Source organism: Morone saxatilis, unplaced genomic scaffold (genome assembly GCF_004916995.1).
Source record: "Morone saxatilis isolate NCDOM2014 unplaced genomic scaffold, NCSU_SB_2.0 Contig10, whole genome shotgun sequence".
NCBI lineage: Eukaryota > Metazoa > Chordata > Actinopteri > Moronidae > Morone > Morone saxatilis.
Window position 1 is genome coordinate 7,238,834 of NW_023339652.1, and position 6,232 is coordinate 7,245,065.

Genomic DNA, 6,232 nt, shown 5'->3' on the forward strand with positions numbered 1-6,232 from the left:
AGAATACCAAGGGACGAAAAACATTGTAACATCCAAACAAACACTACAGATTTAATATGCACACATTAGCCCTTATCCTACACTTTATTAAGTTGTAAAAGTAATAAAATAACACCGAGCGACTCTGCAGCCTGTATCAAATATTGGACCTTTATCTCTGACAATACACCTCTACAAACTACCACATTGTTCCGTGCCTCTTTAGCACTGGCCTTTATGCAATATGGATAAAAGCGAACGAGGCACCCTGATTTCCCATATATATTGAAATTATTTATATTAAATTAGACTAAAGTCACTGTATAACTCTTTATTATGACTTTATTAAAATACAATGATTTTATAATGACGCAACCACAGACCCAGCCCCCAGATTTTCAAAAAGGTACTTGTTGTGACCCAAGATCCCTTTTCTGTCTCTCCTTATATTTCCACCCTTTGGCTCACCACTTCAGAAATAACGGCAAGCTAGGGATTTCTTTAATGATGGCCCGAAAGCACTCTCTCTCAGCACCAAAGTAGATATTGATATCCTCAAAGGATCAGCCGCAATCATACACACCAACCTTGGTTCTACACATCAGCAACCCTCACGACCTAACCGTGACATTGGCTGTCACTCCTGTTCACAAGTGGAATGCAAAAAGAGCCTAATTAGTGTCCTTAGAGCGAGACACGCTCCGATACTTCCACCTCACAACTCCTCCTCGAGTGCTCACACATACGCCTGATGATCTGATATTCCAAATATGTGTGGCCTTTAAGGTTTAGAATTCGGGAGAAATATTGAACATATTTAGTCTGTGTTACAACTTGTAACCTGCCACTTTCAATGCTTAAACGTCTAAATAAAGGGACAAAACCCCCCCTGGGAAAAAAAAAGACTTGAATGCACAACCCTTTACGTGATGATGCTGTATCACACATTCATGAACAGCATCATTTTTTCTCACACGGGTCAGCTGTTCTAATGAAAGTCAAATCTGACAAAGTTGAAAAAATATCTATCAGGGACTGAGGGATATTGTCCTGCTTTTTCAAACCAAACCCCACGAGGAATGAGGTATGGGAAACCAGGTGCCAAGAGTCTATTCCATGGCTTATCCCGATGGCACATTTGAAATCGACCCATACAGCCCTATTAAGAACTATAGTGGTTTGTATTAAATATACGGGATAGAGCAACATGCAAGTTATAATATCTATATTTATTACGGATATCCATTGATTATTGGAGTTATAAAGTACCGATAAAGGTACAATAACGGCACTATATAAGACAACACTGAGTGCACAGACAAGTATTAGAATCCCAATAGGGACATTATAGCTAAGTGTGTAGTGTGTGTTTGTGTGGTGTGGTGTGTTTGTGTGTGTTTAGGTGGGGCAGCTGAAGTTGATCATATTGAGGGTAACCACGTACAGGACTTTTGTTGGCCCTATACCTAACCCTTATTTGACAGGAAATCCACACTTCAGCCGTTAACGGGCGGCGGACTTAAAGCCCTCCAGAGAGAGCAGCAGGGGGAAGAAATGGTTTGAGGTAAATGCCAGACGCCGGGCCCTTCCTCATTAAGACGCGTGCAGGTCATTTAATTTTTCTTTGGTCCCTTTTCCTCTCTTTGGTCTGCGTGTGTGTGTGCGCAGGAAAGTACCAGCAGGTGTAGAGGTGTATGTGTGTGTGTGCACAGGGGGCTGGAAACAGCGGCTCTAGGCCTTGGCAGCAGGCATGGAGGTGCACTGTGCACCGTACACACATCACACCCGCAATGTCAATCAGTGTCAGCGCAAAGAAGAAATCCAGACGCTCAGAAAATCTGTCTTGGAGCAAATTTTTGCAGATTGGTATACCTTTTGAACTACAGCTAGCCATGTCCCAAGTGCTTCACAAGCCTCAGGTAAATAAGTTAAGTTTGACAGCTGATTATGCATCGGGGGAGAAGATGTTGGAAGTGGGAGTGCTCTTTCATAACAGACCAAAGCAATGGGAGTATTAACTTCCATGATTTATTTTTACACTCAAAGCCCTGGGCCTATTGCTAAGGATTCCAAAATGTCAGTCATTCTGCTGTATTGTTAATTAGAGCATGGGAAGTTTGGTAGCGCTGTGATATACAAGACTGATGAGCAACTTTATTTAAATTCTAGCTTAATGATGTAATCAGAGTAACTGACATACATTTCCGAACTGCCAGTAACAATAGGTTCCAGTCCTTGGAAAGCCCAATCACAAACTACTTCTTATCAGATATCAAAGTAATTCCCAGTAGAATTCCAGCTAATTTATGATCACAGGCAAGTCCAGCAGTCTTCTGTCATCACAAGGTTCCTGAGACATTCATGATTCATGATTAATCCCATCGTTTCATTTTCCCAGTAAAAACTAAAGAAGGATACATGGTTGTTACAAGGTTGTAAAACCGGTTTTGTCTACTTGGTTTGGCTTGTTTCCTTGCTTTTGTCATCTTTGTTGGCGTTGCGGTAAACTAACATGCAAATTTGCCTTTCACTGACATTGAAAAATAGTTGGAAATTTAAAAAATCTCTATTATGTTGGTGGGGGCTCATGGAAGGTGTGCCTACTGTACTGTCCAAACAGTAAGTCCGAGTATGGCTGATTTGTCTACAAAAACTGCAAATCCATCAGAATAATTCAGGATGTTAAAGACGTAAAGATTCCACACATAGTGGATTTAAAGGCTCTATTCTTGTGTCTAATACTCTGTCTCTTTTTTTACTCTCGCTTTTCTCTGCTTTCTCCCTTGCCCACATAAACACACACCTATTTCATGGCCTGCTGAGCCACGTTAAGAGGTGTGGACAGAAGAAGTGAGGAGGCGGAGGAGGGTGACCCAGAGAGATGGGTAGCGTTCATCATCAAGGAGAGCTGGGAGGTTTTTGACACTGTCAGGTCCCAAGGCCAGAACCTGTCAGCACTAAGAAAACGCAGACTCAACTGAGTTTTTTCTAACTTGCGCCTATGCCAGGATATGCCAAGATACACTTGTTTTTACACACAGCTGATGTGCTTATCTAGCTGGCAGCTTCAAGTCTTTGATTCTCGACATTAAGAGCACTTGGCAGAATGTAGTTCAAAGGACTAAAAACAGTAATTCCAAACAACCAATGCATGAAATTGCAAGTGTGTCCCTATCTTCTTTTTAGTGGGAATAAAAAGTCCAGCCCCTGCATACTTTTTTGGGGATTTTACCTCGACTCACCTTATCAGGCTCCACATGTCCGTGCCTTGACCTGGGGCCTTATCATTAACAGCACTGACCATCCTGCAGTATTTTACCCCTTTCCCTCTAATTACTTTACACCCCAGCTGCCCAACAAACACTCCTGTCTCTGCTTTCCTCCATTCCTGCACATGAAGGAGGCTAATCACCGGTGTGATCTCCCCCTTCTCACCTCTGACCCCCCCGACACTAGAATAACAACCTCCATACCAGCCCCCCAACCCCTCGACGCTTTCCCCCCCAATTAGGAGGGTGCTTTTCCCCTTGCAGATGACAGATGAGGGGTCAGGGGGTTGTCAGACCCCCTTGCTAGTTTCTCCTTGTGCCCATCGAGGGATGAAACAGGAGGACGTCCTTGCCTTGGGGAGTGACAAGGAAAAAGGTTTAGAGATGGAAGTTGCATTGACATAGATAAATGACTGTCGGACAACTGGGCACAGGAGCTTAAAAAGTTGGGGTGGGAAGCAGATGGGAAATTAGACCTGTTGGATGGAGTTAAAGAGGAAATGTGTTCAGGAAAAAGTTGAAAGTTGAAACTGAAAAGGGAAGAATATGAGAAAAGAGAAAAAACAAGAATGAAAAATTGCAAAATAAAGTAAAGAGAATCAGAAGCCAGACTAAGACATAGTGAGTGGATTGAAGTATTGAATGACCGAAGCAAAAACAAATGAAACAGAGAACAGGGGAGGAAAAAGACAGTGAGAGATAAGGCAGCGCTTGCCGCAGTGAGCCTTTTTCCTCCGCTGCAATAAAAGCAGAGCTGCAGTCCAATGAATCAAGGCGTTGGGGGGCTTTGCTCTCTCTGTTGTGTGTTATGTCCACTGCTAATGGCCAGCAGATGTGGAGGTATTTCACAAGTGTGGCTTTGGAAAACATTCCCGCACATAAATCCAATTAGGTTGGATCCTGCACACGAGCTAGCTATCGAGTAGGCGAGCGCGCTCACGACGGCCCAAACGCTCCACAGACCCAGTTGACTTAAATAATCAGATTTCTCACAGCTGGTAGTGGAAGATGTAGACTTAGTAATGGTTAAATACTTTCTAAGCTTAAGTAAACCAATGTTCTAATTCAGGATTTTGGCTGTTTGGGTTTGTCTGGTTCTGATGTTGTGGAGGGTGATCAGCTTAGACAGCTCAATGTTTGCTGTTAGGGTTTTCAATACAGGTGGTCTAAAAAAACAGAGTTAAACTATACTAGAGAGAGAAGATCCATGAGGCAATGTAACAGATTGCATTTGAAAGCAGAAGTGGAGCCTAGGACTTAATATCAGGCCAAAGTTGTATCATCAATTGGAAATTGATCCTTCTCGACAGATCACCTTTCCTGGGACCAAATAATCAAGATCAAGTAACCATGCATAAGCTCTCTGCCAAGCTATTAAACCCAGAGGCAGCAAAACTTCAACAAAATAATTTTTACTCTGGCAGTTGTTCTACAGAAAAACATAATCCTCCCAAAGTCAGTTATTTGTTCCTGATAGTATAAAGCCTTGTTTTGAGGAGAGACTGGTAGCCAGATGACCTCTGGCTTATATCTGATTCTAATAAGAATTTAATTTTATGGGGTGAGGTAAATGGCCTCTAAGCCATCAGCATTCAACACTTGAATAAAATCATGCAAAAGATAAATGTTTGGCATTAAGTCCTTAAATTAAATGTTGCTTCATTCATTGTAGTCTGGAAAACATGAATAGATTATTTGCATGGGAAAGGCATCATTTCAGATTCTACATCCTACAGAGTACTGCAGGGATAATGTATTACTACATAGAACAAAACAGGAAAAACTTGTAAGCTATCTCACCAAAAACTCATTAAACCCTCAATAAACCCTCACATAAATATGCCTCAAGGGCTGTACAGTAAAATACCAATAAAAGAAAGAGGAACAGAGCCAGGCATGCTAAAATTTGCATATTAGATTAGAGCAGATTGGTCATATTAGAGCCCCATGCATACTGCTTCAACAGATGGTGGAATCTAAAAACTTGACAGGCCTGCTGTGGATAGTTACGGTTGCTAAGGTGTGGTTGGACAATCACTGTTCAGGGGTGGGGTTTAACAGACGCTAGATGGCTGACATTGGTCTAAATTTCATGTGTTTAAAACATGGTCGCTGTTCTGGAAACATTATGCAATGTCCATTTCTAAATAAAACCAAAGAGAATAGATGATGCAATTCTAAAATCTTATAAACTGGAAAGTTTTTAGAGATTGCAGGTGAAGTAATCACCATCAGGAAATCTGGCCTCCAGCTGTCAGGCTCAATAGTCTCTCAATGAATGTTTTCCAGAATAGAGCCTGATATAATAGGACAAGAATTTGTTGTCTGTCAAATAAAATTATTTGCGAGCTTTGAGTGTGCAAGAGATTTTCTTATCTTATCTTTTTGAGGCACCTGTCCATCAAAACTTTGATACAAGACAGCAGGACAGATTTAGATGGAAAGCCTGCAAATAAAACTAATAACAAATGTTCTGTTTGGCATGGCGAGCTTGGCTAACATTGATGATAAGTCATATAGTCTACATTCTCCTCATGATGCTTTATGTGAATCCATTCATTCATGTAAGCCAGGTATAAGAGTTGACATGTTTTGTCCACATTTGGGCTTGTCAATAACTGGTATATTTAAAAAAACAAAGCTGCAAACACCTACCACCTACCACAGTTCACATGATCCGGACACTAACATCATCTCAGCAATTACAGCAGTGCATACGATCTGACCTAGAGTCAGTGTTCAGCAGTGACTGCAGCCTACTGTGTCTGGATCATGAGCTATTGTCTCTAGTGTGGCAGCTGCTGCATGCTTGTCTGGCACCTCATTCACTGCTAACTGGCTCCACGTGTGTAAAAGGACAGGTCCAGATACATTACATGTACTCTCTGCACACACACTCTGAGGTCTGCATATACAGCCGTAAATGCACACCTCGCCACACGCCACAGAAAGACACACAATGCACTCAAACACACACACACACA